Here is a 15,235-nt window from a genome sequence, read left to right as displayed (position 1 = left end):
AACACCAGGCGTGCATGTTGTACTCTGGTTATAACAGCAGGCGTGCATGTTGTACTCTGGTTATAACAGCAGGCGTGCATGTTGTACTCTGGTTATAACAGCAGGCGTGCATGTTGTACTCTGGTTATAACAGCAGGCGTGCATGTTGTACTCTGGTTATAACAGCAGGCGTGCATGTTGTACTCTGGTTATAACAGCAGGCGTGCATGTTGTACTCTGGTTATAACAGCAGGCGTGCATGTTGTACTCTGGTTATAACAGCAGGCGTGCATGTTGTACTCTGGTTATAACAGCAGGCGTGCATGTTGTACTCTGGTTATAACAGCAGGCGTGCATGTTGTACTCTGGTTATAACAGCAGGCGTGCATGTTGTACTCTGGTTATAACAGCAGGCGTGCATGTTGTACTCTGGTTATAACAGCAGGCGTGCATGTTGTACTCTGGTTATAACAGCAGGCGTGCATGTTGTACTCTGGTTATAACAGCAGGCGTGCATGTTGTACTCTGGTTATAACAGCAGGCGTGCATGTTGTACTCTGGTTATAACAGCAGGCGTGCATGTTGTACTCTGGTTATAACAGCAGGCGTGCATGTTGTACTCTGGTTATAACAGCAGGCGTGCATGGCTCTGTTATAACAGCAGGCGTGCATGTGTACTCTGGTTATAACAGCAGGCGTGCATGTTGGACTCTGGTTATCACAGCAGGCGTGCATGTTGTACTCTGGTTATAACAGCAGGCGTGCATGTTGTACTCTGGTTATAACAGCAGGCGTGCATGTTGTACTCTGGTTATAACAGCAGGCGTGCATGTTGTACAGCAGACGTCTGGTTATCTGTTATACAGCAGGCGTGCATGTTGTACTCTGGTTATAACAGCAGGCGTGCATGTTGTACTCTGGTTATAACAGCAGGCGTGCAGGTGGTCCTCTGGTTATATGTTGTACAGCAGGCGTGCATGTTGTACTCTGGTTATAACAGCAGGCGTGCATGTTGTACTCTGGTTATAACAGCAGGCGTGCATGTTGTACTCTGGTTATAACAGCAGGCGTGCATGTTGTACTCTGGTTATAACAGCAGGCGTGCATGTTGTACTCTGGTTATAACAGCAGGCGTGCATGTTGTACTCTGGTTATAACAGCAGGCGTGCATGTTGTACTCTGGTTATAACAGCAGGCGTGCATGTTGTACTCTGGTACTATAACAGCAGGCGTGCATGTTGTACTCTGGTTATAACAGCAGGCGTGCATGTTGTACTCTGGTTATAACAGCAGGCGTGCATGTTGTACTCTGGTTATAACAGCAGGCGTGCAGCAGGCGTGTTGTACTCTGGTTATAACAGCAGGCGTGCATGTTGTACTCTGGTTATAACAGCAGGCGTGCACGTTGTACTCTGGTTATAACAGCAGGCGTGCACGTTGTACTCTGGTTATAACAGCAGGCGTGCACGTTGTACTCTGGTTATAACAGCAGGCGTGCACGTTGTACTCTGGTTACAACAGCAGGCGTGCATGTTGTACTCTGGTTACAACAGCAGGCGTGCATGTTGTACTCTGGTTATAACAGCAGGCGTGCATGTTGTACTCTGGTTATAACACCAGGCGTGCATGTTGTACTCTGGTTATAACAGCAGGCGTGCACGTTGTACTCTGGTTATAACAGCAGGCGTGAATGTTGTACTCTGGTTATAACAGCAGGCGTGCATGTTGTACTCTGGTTATAACAGCAGGCGTGCATGTTGTACTCTGGTTATAACAGCAGGCGTGCATGTTGTACTCTGGTTATAACAGCAGGCGTGCATGTTGTACTCTGGTTATAACAGCAGGCGTGCATGTTGTACTCTGGTTATAACAGCAGGCGTGCACGTTGTACTCTGGTTATAACAGCAGGCGTGCATGTTGTACTCTGGTTATAACAGCAGGCGTGCATGTTGTACTCTGGTTATAACAGCAGGCGTGCATGTTGTACTCTGGTTATAACAGCAGGCGTGCATGTTGTACTCTGGTTATAACAGCAGGCGTGCATGTTGTACTCTGGTTATAACAGCAGGCGTGCATGTTGTACTCTGGTTATAACAGCAGGCGTGCATGTTGTACTCTGGTTATAACAGCAGGCGTGCATGTTGTACTCTGGTTATAACAGCAGGCGTGCACGTTGTACTCTGGTTATAACAGCAGGCGTGCATGTTGTACTCTGGGTATAACAGCAGGCGTGCACGTTGTACTCTGGTTATAACAGCAGGCGTGCACGTTGTACTCTGGTTATAACAGCAGGCGTGCATGTTGTACTCTGGTTATAACAGCAGGCGTGCATGTTGTACTCTGGTTATAACAGCAGGCGTGCATGTTGTACTCTGGTTATAACAGCAGGCGTGCAGGTTGTACTCTGGTTATAACAGCAGGCGTGCAAGTTGTACTCTGGTTATAACAGCAGGCGTGCACGTTGTACTCTGGTTATAACAGCAGGCGTGCATTTTGTACTCTGGTTATAACAGCAGGCGTGCATGTTGTACTCTGGTTATAACAGCAGGCGTGCATGTTGTACTCTGGTTATAACAGCAGGCGTGCACGTTGTACTCTGGTTATAACAGCAGGCGTGCACGTTGTACTCTGGTTATAACAGCAGGCGTGCACGTTGTACTCTGGTTATAACAGCAGGCGTGCATGTTGTACTCTGGTTACAACAGCAGGCGTGCATGTTGTACTCTGGTTATATCAGCAGGCGTGCACGTTGTACTCTGGTTATAACAGCAGGCGTGCATGTTGTACTCTGGTTATAACAGCAGGCGTGCATGTTGTACTCTGGTTATAACAGCAGGCGTGCATGTTGTACTCTGGTTATAACAGCAGGCGTGCATGTTGTACTCTGGTTATAACAGCAGGCGTGCATGTTGTACTCTGGTTATAACAGCAGGCGTGCATGTTGTACTCTGGTTATAACAGCAGGCGTGCATGTTGTACTCTGGTTATAACAGCAGGCGTGCATGTTGTACTCTGGTTATAACAGCAGGCGTGCATGTTGTACTCTGGTTATAACAGCAGGCGTGCATGTTGTACTCTGGTTATAACACCAGGCGTGCATGTTGTACTCTGGTTATAACACCAGGCGTGCATGTTGTACTCTGGTTATAACAGCAGGCGTGCATGTTGTACTCTGGTTATAACAGCAGGCGTGCATGTTGTACTCTGGTTATAACAGCAGGCGTGCATGTTGTACTCTGGTTATAGCAGCAGGCGTGCATGTTGTACTTTGGTTATAGCAGCAGGCGTGCATGTTGTACTCTGGTTATATCAGCAGACGTGCATATCGTGCTCTGGTTATAGCAGCAGGCGTGCATGTCGTACTCTGGTTATAGCAGCAGACGTGCACGTTGTACTCTGGTTATAGCAGAAGGCGTGCACGTTGTACTCTGGTTGTAGCAGCAGGCGTGCATGTTGTACTCTGGTTGTAGCAGCAGGCGTGCACGTTGTACTCTGGGTACAGCAGGCGTGCACGTTGTACTCTGGGTGTAGCAGCAGGCGTGCACGTTGTACTCTGGGTGTAGCAGCAGGCGTGCACGTTGTACTCTGGGTGTAGCAGCAGGCGTGCACGTTGTACTCTGGGTGTAGCAGCAGGCGTGCACGTTGTACTCTGGGTGTAGCAGCAGGCGTGCACGTTGTACTCTGGGTGTAGCAGCAGGCGTGCACGTTGTACTCTGGGTGTAGCAGCAGGCGTGCACGTTGTACTCTGGTTATAGCAGCAGGCGTGCACGTTGTACTCTGGTTATAGCAGCAGGCGTGCACGTTGTACTCTGGGTGTAGCAGCAGGCGTGCACGTTGTACTCTGGGTGTAGCAGCAGGCGTGCACGTTGTACTCTGGGTGTAGCAGCAGGCGTGCACGTTGTACTCTGGGTGTAGCAGCAGGCGTGCACGTTGTACTCTGGGTGTAGCAGCAGGCGTGAACGTTGTACTCTGGGTGTAGCAGCAGGCGTGCACGTTGTACTCTGGGTGTAGCAGCAGGCGTGCACGTTGTACTCTGGGTGTAGCAGCAGGCGTGCACGTTGTACTCTGGGTGTAGCAGCAGGCGTGCACGTTGTACTCTGGGTGTAGCAGCAGGCGTGCACGTTGTACTCTGGGTGTAGCAGCAGGCGTGCACGTTGTACTCTGGGTGTAGCAGCAGGCGTGCACGTTGTACTCTGGGTGTAGCAGCAGGCGTGCACGTTGTACTCTGGGTGTAGCAGCAGGCGTGCACGTTGTACTCTGGGTATAGCAGCAGGCGTGCACGTTGTACTCTGGGTATAGCAGCAGGCGTGCACGTTGTACTCTGGGTATAGCAACAGGCGTGCACGTTGTACTCTGGGTATAGCAGCAGGCGTGCACGTTGTACTCTGGGTATAGCAGCAGGCGTGCACGTTGTACTCTGGGTATAGCAGCAGGCGTGCACGTTGTACTCTGGGTATAGCAGCAGGCGTGCACGTTGTACTCTGGGTATAGCAGCAGGCGTGCACGTTGTACTCTGGGTATAGCAGCAGGCGTGCACGTTGTACTCTGGGTATAGCAGCAGGCGTGCACGTTGTACTCTGGGTATAGCAGCAGGCGTGCACGTTGTACTCTGGGTATAGCAGCAGGCGTGAACGTTGTACTCTGGGTATAGCAGCAGGCGTGCACGTTGTACTCTGGGTATAGCAGCAGGCGTGCACGTTGTACTCTGGGTATAGCAGCAGGCGTGCACGTTGTACTCTGGGTATAGAAGCAGGCGTGCACGTTGTACTCTGGTCATAACACCAGGCGTGCACGTTGTACTCTGGTTATAACACCAGGCGTGCACGTTGTACTCTGGTTATAACACCAGGCGTGCACGTTGTACTCTGGTTATAACACCAGGCGTGCACGTTGTACTCTGGTTATAACACCAGGCGTGCACGTTGTACTCTGGTTATAACAGCAGGCGTGCACGTTGTACTCTGGTTATAACAGCAGGCGTGCACGTTGTACTCTGGTTATAACAGCAGGCGTGCACGTTGTACTCTGGTTATAACAGCAGGCGTGCACGTTGTACTCTGGTTATAACAGCAGGCGTGCACGTTGTACTCTGGTTATAGCAGCAGGCGTGCACGTTGTACTCTGGTTATAGCAGCAGGCGTGCACGTTGTACTCTGGTTATAGCAGCAGGCGTGCACGTTGTACTCTGGTTATAGCAGCAGGCGTGCACGTTGTACTCTGGTTATAGCAGCAGGCGTGCACGTTGTACTCTGGTTATAGCAGCAGGCGTGCACGTTGTACTCTGGGTACAGCAGCAGGCGTGCACGTTGTACTCTGGGTAAGGCAGCAGGCGTGCACGTTGTACTCTGGGTGTAGCAGCAGGCGTGCACGTTGTACTCTGGGTGTAGCAGCAGGCGTGCACGTTGTACTCTGGGTATAGCAGCAGGCGTGCACGTTGTACTCTGGGTGTAGCAGCAGGCGTGCACGTTGTACTCTGGTTATAGCAGCAGGCGTGCACGTTGTACTCTGGTTATAGCAGCAGGCGTGCACGTTGTACTCTGGTTATAGCAGCAGGCGTGCACGTTGTACTCTGGTTCTAGCAGCAGGCGTGCACGTTGTACTCTGGTTATAGCAGCAGGCGTGCACGTTGTACTCTGGTTATAGCAGCAGGCGTGCACGTTGTACTCTTGTTATAGCAGCAGGCGTGCACTGTGTACTCGGGTTACAGCAGCAGGCGTGCACGTTGTACCCTGGTTCCAGCAGCAGGCGTGCACGTTGTACTCTGGTTACAGCAGCAGGCGTGCACGTTGTACTCTGGTTACAGCAGCAGGCGTGCACGTTGTACTCTGGTTACAGCAGCAGGCGTGCACGTTGTACTCTTGTTATAGCAGCAGGCGTGCACGTTGTACTCTGGTTACAACAGCAGGCGTGCACGTTGTACTCTGGTTACAGCAGCAGGCGTGCACGTTGTACTCTGGTTACAGCAGCAGGCGTGCACGTTGTACTCTGGTTATAGCAGCAGGCGTGCACGTTGTACTCTGGTTATAGCAGCAGGCGTGCACGTTGTACTGTGGTTATAGCAGCAGGCGTGCACGTTGTACTCTGGGTATAGCAGCAGGCGTGCACGTTGTACTCTGGGTATAGCAGCAGGCGTGCACGTTGTACTCTGGGTATAGCAGCAGGCGTGCACGGTGTACTCTGGGTATAGCAGCAGGCGTGCACGTTGTACTCTGGTTATAGCAGCAGGCGTGCACGCTGTACTCTGGGTATAGCAGCAGGCGTGCACGCTGTACTTTGGTTATAGCAGCAGGCGTGCACGCTGTACTCTGGTTATAGCAGCAGGCGTGCACGCTGTACTCTGGTTATAGCAGCAGGCGTGCACGTTGCACTCTGGTTATAGCAGCAGGCGTGCACGTTGCACTCTGGGTATAGCAGCAGGCGTGCACGTTGTACTCTGGGTATAGCAGCAGGCGTGCACGTTGTACTCTGGCTATAGCAGCAGGCGTGCACGTTGTACTCTGGTTATAGCAGCAGGCGTGCACGTTGTACTCTGGTTACAGCAGCAGGCGTGCACGTTGTACTCTCGTTACAGCAGCAGGCGTGCACGTTGTACACTGGTTACAGCAGCAGGCGTGCACGTTGTACTCTGGTTATAGCAGCAGGCGTGCACTTTGTACTCTGGTTATAGCAGCAGGCGTGCACGTTGTACTCTGGTTACAGCAGCAGGCGTGCACGTTGTACTCTGGTTACAGCAGCAGGCGTGCACGTTGTACTCTGGTTACAGCAGCAGGCGTGCACGTTGTACTCTGGTTACAGCAGCAGGCGTGCACGTTGTACTCTGGTTACAGCAGCAGGCGTGCACGTTGTACTCTGGTTACAGCAGCAGGCGTGCACGTTGTACTCTGGTTACAGCAGCAGGCGTGCACGTTGTACTCTGGTTATAGCAGCAGGCGTGCACGTTGTACTCTGGGTATAGCAGCAGGCGTGCACGTTGTACTCTGGGTATAGCAGCAGGCGTGCACGTTGTACTCTGGGTATAGCAGCGGGCGTGCACGTTGTACTCTGGGTATAGCAGCGGGCGTGCACGTTGTACTCTGGTTATAGCAGCGGGCGTGCACGCTGTACTCTGGTTATAGCAGCGGGCGTGCACGCTGTACTCTGGTTATAACAGCAGGCGTGCACGCTGCACTCTGGTTATAACAGCAGGCGTGCACGCTGCACTCTGGTTATAACAGCAGGCGTGCACGCTGCACTCTGGTTATAACAGCAGGCGTGCACGCTGCACTCTGGTTATAACAGCAGGCGTGCACGCTGCACTCTGGTTATAACAGCAGGCGTGCACGCTGCACTCTGGTTATAACAGCAGGCGTGCACGCTGCACTCTGGTTATAACAGCAGGCGTGCACGCTGTACTCTGGTTGTATCAGCAGGCGTGCATGTTGTACTCTGGTTGTAACAGCAGGCGTGCATGTTGTACTCTGGTTATAACAGCAGGCGTGCATGTTGTACTCTGGTTATAGCAGCAGGCGTGCATGTTGTACTCTGGTTATAACAGCAGGCGTGCATGTTGTACTCTGGTTATAACAGCAGGCGTGCATGTTGTACTCTGGTTATAACAGCAGGCGTGCATGTTGTACTCTGGTTATAACAGCAGGCGTGCATGTTGTACTCTGGTTATAACAGCAGGCGTGCATGTTGTACTCTGGTTATAACAGCAGGCGTGCATGTTGTACTCTGGTTATAACAGCAGGCGTGCATGTTGTACTCTGGTTATAACAGCAGGCGTGCATGTTGTACTCTGGTTATAACAGCAGGCGTGCATGTTGTACTCTGGTTATAACAGCAGGCGTGCATGTTGTACTCTGGTTATAACAGCAGGCGTGCATGTTGTACTCTGGTTATAACAGCAGGCGTGCATGTTGTACTCTGGTTATAACAGCAGGCGTGCATGTTGTACTCTGGTTATAACAGCAGGCGTGCATGTTGTACTCTGGTTATAACAGCAGGCGTGCATGTTGTACTCTGGTTATAACAGCAGGCGTGCATGTTGTACTCTGGTTATAACAGCAGGCGTGCATGTTGTACTCTGGTTATAACAGCAGGCGTGCATGTTGTACTCTGGTTATAACAGCAGGCGTGCATGTTGTACTCTGGTTATAACAGCAGGCGTGCATGTTGTACTCTGGTTATAACAGCAGGCGTGCATGTTGTACTCTGGTTATAACAGCAGGCGTGCATGTTGTACTCTGGTTATAGCAGCAGGCGTGCATGTTGTACTCTGGTTATAGCAGCAGGCGTGCATGTTGTACTCTGGTTATAGCAGCAGGCGTGCATGTCGTACTCTGGTTATAGCAGCAGACGTGCATAGCGTGCTCTTGTTATAGCAGCAGACGTGCATGCCATGCTCTGTTTATAGCAGCAGGCGTGCATGTTGTACTCTGGTTATAACAGCAGGCGTGCATGTTGTACTCTGGTTATAACAGCAGGCGTGCATGTTGTACTCTGGTTATAACAGCAGGCGTGCATGTTGTACTCTGGTTATAACAGCAGGCGTGCATGTTGTACTCTGGTTATAACAGCAGGCGTGCATGTTGTACTCTGGTTATAACAGCAGGCGTGCATGTTGTACTCTGGTTATAGCAGCAGGCGTGCATGCCGCGTTCTGGGTATGTCAGCCGGCTTCTGAGCTGTGCTGTCCACGGGGCTATCACGTGATCGAGGGGGGGGGTGTCCTCACCTCTCGTGAAGTATTCAGTCTGCTCTAGACTCTCTTTGTGGTTGGACAGATTGTCTGTCTCATTATTCTTGTTAGTTCTGTAGAACTCTGTTCACAGAACATTGTATAAACTTAGTGATTTTCGACGTTGTACTGAGGTTGTGTGTCGCTTAGATACTCTGAACATCTCAGGTCCTTAGCTATAGCTTCTGACCTAAATTTGTACTGGTTTCTGTGTATTGTCACAGTCAGGGTTTTTCCTATGCTGAACTTAGATTCAGTAGTATGGGAGTTTTGTAACTTTTGTGGAGGATATGCTGATGGTCCCTACTTAGTGTCGTTATATTATCTCCTTGATCCTGATTGTGTCGCAGTCGCTTGTTATATGGCTATTGGGCTTAGCATTCTTTTCATTGTTCAAACAGACTGTTCTGGTTGCCAGTCGGTCAAGAAGTTAGTTTATTAGAGGACTTTTTCAGTCACTTGTTTAAGTCTAGTCGAGTCGTGAGACATAGCGAACTACTTAGAGCACTTACACGCATACACAAACTTACTTGTACATATTTGTAATATCTTATTAAATGTTAATGTACCAGACGGTACTTAAGAATTATAAATGTGATATGTGCTTTCAGCACAATAATATTGAACTCGAGAGATGTGATATTATTTTGATTACTGTGATTAATTTAATTTAATTTAATTTGATAATATACCTCTAGTCAACTTAATGATTAATAAATTTATTAAATTTTAATTTCTCTAGTTAGTAGCCTACCAGTTGTAATCCTGAAGCACTATTGAATAATACTGAATTTTAATGGATAATTGGACAAGGATACTGACTACTTGTTACGAAAACCCAGTAACAGGCTGGATGCTAGAAGGGCAGTCCTTTCTAGTATTCACTGGAGATCTCTAAGCTTTTAGAATCGCGTTTTTTGTAACACTGGTTATAGCAGCAGACATGCATGCCGTGCTCTAGTTATAGCATCAGACGTGCATGCCGTTCCCTGGTTATAGCAGCAGACGTACATGCCGCGCGGCCGGGTTATAGCAACAGACATGCATGCAGTGCTCTAGTTATAGCAGCATATGTGCATGCCGTGCCCGGGTTATAGCAGCAGACGTGCATGCCGTGCCCGGGTTATAGCAGCAGACGTGCATGCCGTACTCTAGTTATAGCAGCATACGTGCATACCGTACCTTGGTTATAGCAGCAGAAGTGCATGCCGTGCCCTGGTTATAGCCTCAGATGTGCATGTTGTGCTCTGGTTATAGCAGCAGACGTGTGTGCCGCGCCCTGGTTATAGCAGACGTGCATAACGTGCTCTGGTTATAACAGCAGCCGTGCATGCCGTGCCCTGGTTATAGCAGATGTGCATGCCGTGCTCTGGTTATAACAGCAGACGTGCATGCCGTGCTCTGGTTATAACAGCAGACGTGCATGATGTGCTCTGGTTATAGCAATAGGCGTGCATGCCGTGCTCTGTTATAGCAGCAGTCGTGCATGTCGTGCCCTGGTTATAGCATCAGACGTGCATGCCGTGCTCTTGTTAGCAGACGTGCATGTCGTGCTCTAGTTATAGAGGCAGACGTGCATGCTGTACCAGGGTTATAGCAGCACACGTGCATGCCCTGCTCTGGTTATAACAGCAGACATGCATTCAGTGCTCTAGTTATAACAGCAGACGTACATGCCGTTCCCTGGTTATAGCAGACGTGGATGCCGTGCCCTGGCTATAGCACCAGACGTGCATGCCGTGCCCTGGTTATAGCAGACGTGCATGCCGTGCTCTGGTTATAGCATCAGATGCGCATGCCGTGCCCTTTGTGTAGCAGCAGGCATGCATGGCGCACCCAGGTTATAGCAGCAGACGTGCATGTCGTGCTCTGGTTATAGCAGTAGACATGCATGCGGTGCTCTGGTTATAGCAGCAGGCATGCATGCCGCACCCAGGTTATAGCAGGAGACGTGCATGTCGTGCCCTGGATATTCAGCTAACATCAACCTCTGGCAATAAACAAAAGGAAGCGGACACTTATTTATAATTTTTCTCTTACGAATTCATAAGTTCCATATTTTAGGCAGTATAGTGACAAAGGAACGAATTTTCTAAATTATTATATTTTTATTATTATTATCATCATTATTATTGTAGTATTCACGGGGAAGCGGTTTATCAAGCATTTCTTATATATCAGATTTACAATTTTTCTGCCGTTGCTATGGGCTATACCAATCACTTAAAAATTAAACCTTTTTCCCAATCTGCGAACGCACTGCCTCCTCCCCCCCTCAAAAAAATAAAAAAATAAAAAGGAGGCTGAGGTTAATAAAGGTTCACACAATGGTATCATCATCTACAAGAAAATGGTAAAAAAAAAGTTCAGTACTGCGAAAACAGAATAAAAACATTTACTAACAAAAGGAAACTTTATCAGCTAAGTTAAACTTTGACAATCAGAGGCGCCCTCTGGGGTCATGGAAAGTATGTAAGAAGTTCGGTCTATTTCTGTTTTGTTGCTTCAGTGCTCGGAAAGCGACTCTAAAACACACGAGAAACTGGCAATAAACTCAGTCAGGGGGCAACACTGCCCAATTACAACATCAGCCTTATTTCAATAAGGTACTGTACACAAGTGTACAAAGTTTGAGATCACTACGATGAAGCATTTCCAAGTTATTATTCACTTACCAAGCAATGGGAACTGAAAATAACTTGGGAGAGAGAAAAACTGGAAACTTAAGTAGCGTAAGTTACCAATCATTATAAGATAACTTAACAATGATAATGAGTAACAGCAACAGTAATAATAAAATTCAAACTGCCACTAACAGCTTCAGTCTAAGACATGAAAGAAATTGTGCAGTCACATGTTGAAAACAGAATTGGCGAGTCAAATATATCTCTCAGTAACAAACTTTTAACCTCAACATCACTGAGAGTAATTAACTCAGATAACATCAGCTTTCAAGGTTTTCCAGATCACAAAGATGAGTTTCTTATCTTTATCTTTGGCAACACAGATACTTCGATAGAGCTGGAAAAACTTAAATTATAATTATTTATACATACCGTCAGAATTTCTAACGAAGTTTCAGATACTCTGCATGAGGCTCGTTTTGTTACGGATATAATGAATCAGTTTTTGACAAAGAACAGAAAGAATACCACATTTTTTTTTGTTTTGTGTTGATTACGTGTTCACCAATATGACTCGACGTGGGGGAGAGGTAGAGCAGATAGATCTGCGAGTGTTCCTTCTGTCTGTCTATCGTCTGTTTGTCTGTCTGGAAACTTAACACTAATCAGACTGACAAACATAGCAACGGGTTGAATACGTTATAAACTCTGCCTGAGTTACTCTTCAGGTCCGCAAGTCAAAGTTGAAGGTCAAAGGTGAAAGTTCTGAGGACTGTGTGGGTGTGTATCCCCGAGTCTCCTGTGCTGCAATCACCTTTGTTCAGTTAACGGCTGGCTGAGGCATCCTGAGTAGCTGTTGTTCCTTCTTCTCACATGGATGTAATTGGACAAGCCAATTATCTATGCTAATTATCGTTGGGAAGCTTCTCTCTAAAAAAGGCTTTCTTTGCGGATATTTATCAGTACCTTCCACGCTATTCGTTGAATATCATATTGGTTTTCGAGAAATCAGTGTAGAAACTAAATGACGCCGTAAATTTCGGATGCGTGATATATTAACGAAAACGAAACTCTATCGCAATTAAAGATCTCGCCAATATATCAACTTCAACACTTTCGGCTCATTATAGCGAAATGATGAAATTCGTGGGAGTCGGAGGAGAATTACAGTGGAGGATTCACCAGGGAGTAATATGTTGAAGGTTATAAATTTACAGCTTCATCGACGCCATCAGTTTAGCTCTTTGACGAGGCTCTCCTGGGAGGGAATATTTAATGCGTTTTCAGATTCATTATTTGTTTGTGTTTGAAGTATTAAGGATTACACCGATTCCCTAACGCATTGTATCCCTCCTCCTCCCCACCATAAATGATGTCCCACGTCCTCACTTCACAACTCTAATTGTAACCTTGGGTGAGCAAACACATTATTGAATAACATATAAACTAGGTGGAAAGGGGCACGCACGAGTTACACACACACACACACACACACACACACACACACACACACACACACACACACACACACACACACACACACACAAAAGTTTGAGACAAGACTAGTCCAGGAACTAAGGAGTATGTCCTATGAGAAGATAAGGAAAATCAACCTGATGACAGTGGAGGACAGGAGGGATAGGGGAAAGACGATAACGACACATGTGAAATACTGAGAGGAATTGACAAGGCGGATATGGACAGAATGTTCCAGAGATGGGACACAACAACAAAGGGTCACAACTAGAAGTTAAAAACTCAGTTGAGTATTTCTTTCAGTCATACAGTGGTCAGGAAGTAGAATAATCTGGAGAATGACGTAGTGGAGGTGGGATCCATACATAGCTATAAGAAGTACGAGCAGGAAGAGTGGACCTAGTAGCGACCAGAGAAGAAAGGGGCCAGGAGCTGTGAATCGACCCCTGCAATTACAAATAGGCGAGTGCACACGCACACACACACACACACACACACACACACACACACACACGAGATACAAAGAAATATTCACAGTGGAGACAAAAAGGATTCCAGAAAGACGGAGAAGTGGGGTACATCATCTAGTGCTGGACACGATACACACAACCGAGCAGGAGGTGAAGAGGATGCTAAACGAACTTGATATCTCAAAGGCGATGGGAACGGATAACATCTCTCCGTGGAGCCTGAGAGAGGAAACAGAGGTACTCTGTGTACCACTAACAACAATCTTAACACATCTATCGAAACAGGGCAACTACCTGAGGTATGGAAGACAACAAATGTAGCCGCATTTTTTTAAAAAGGAGACAGACACGCAGCATTAAACTACAGATCAATGTCACTAACATGTATTGTATACAAAGTTATGGAGAAGATTATCAGGAGAAGAGTGGTGGATCACCTAGAAAGGAATGAGCTTATATCCGACAACCAGCACGGATTCAGAGACGGGAAATCCTGTCATAAATCTACTGGAGTTCTATGTCAAGGTAAGAGCAGTAAGACGAGAGAGAGAGAAAGAGAGAGAGAGGTGGGTAGATTGCGTTTTCTTGGACTGTAAGTTGGCTTTTGACACAGTTCCACAAAAGCTGGCGGATGGAAGACACTGCAGTGGATCAGAGAATACCTGACGGGAAGGCATCAGCGAGTCATGATACGTGATGAGGTGTCAGACTGGGCGCCTGTGACGAGCGGGGTTCCACAGGGGTCAGTCCTAGGACTGGTGCTGTTCCTGGTATATGTGAATGACATGACGGAAGGAATACACTCAGAAATATCCCTGTTTGCAGACGATGTGAAGTTAATGAGGAGACTTCAGTCGAAGGAGGATAAGGCAGGACTACAGAGGGATCTAGACAGGCTGCAAGCCTGATCCAGCAATTGGCTCATGGAGTTCGACCTCACCAAGCGCAAAGTCATAAAGACGGGGAAAGGGCATAGAAAACCGCAGAGTACAGTCAAGGGGGCCAAAGACTACGAACCTCACTCAAGAAAAAGGATGTTGGGGTGTGTATAATATCGAGCACATCTGAGGCGCACATCAGCCAAATAACTGCTGCAGTATACGGGCGACTAGCGACATCTCAGTAAGGAGTCGTTCCGGACCCTGTACACCGAGTACGTCAGGCCCATATTCGAGTGTGTGGCTCCAGTTTGGAACCCACAGCTGGCCAAGCGCAATAATAAAGGGCATGTCTTACGAGGAGAGGATAAAGGACACTAGAGGACAACACTAGAGGATAGGAGGGACAGAGGGGACATGATAACAACATATAAAATACTGAGAGGAATCGACAAAGTGGACAGAGACGGCATGTTCCAGAGATGGGACACGGCAACAAGGGATCACTTGGAAGTTGAAGACTCAGATGAGTCACAGGGATGTTAGGAAGTATTTCTTTAGTCAAAGAGTTGTCAGAAAGTGGAATAATCTGGAAGGTGAGGTAGTGGAGGCAGGACCCAAACTTAACTTTAAGAAGAGGTTAAATAAAGCTCATGGAGCAGGGAAAAAGTGGACCTAGTAGCGACCAGTGAAGAGGCGGGGCCAGGAGCTATGATTCGACCACTGCAACCACAATTAGGTTAGTACAGTTAGGCGAGTACACACACACACAGGAACTATGATTAGACCCCTGCAACCACATACTGGTGAACACACACACACACACATTGTCCATGTATGTTCACTTAGATATTCCAATACAAACATCATTTTTACACGCAACTTGTACTTTCTCAATCCTCTCTTTTGTACCCCACAAATTTAATGATCGTTCGCGAATATAATAATAATCATCTCTTCCACTGAAATCATATTATGTCTTTCCAGTCAATAAATCATGATTCTTCTGCACACTACATGGTATATTCAACAGTTTTTCTCCTTAATGTTCCTAACATTCTTGCCATCTATTCCTTTATGTTACTAAAA

This window comes from Cherax quadricarinatus, chromosome 9 (genome assembly GCF_038502225.1).
Source record: "Cherax quadricarinatus isolate ZL_2023a chromosome 9, ASM3850222v1, whole genome shotgun sequence".
Taxonomy (NCBI): Eukaryota; Metazoa; Arthropoda; class Malacostraca; order Decapoda; family Parastacidae; genus Cherax; species Cherax quadricarinatus.
The sequence above is the reverse complement of the archived record's forward strand: the minus strand, read 5'-3'. Positions refer to the sequence as shown.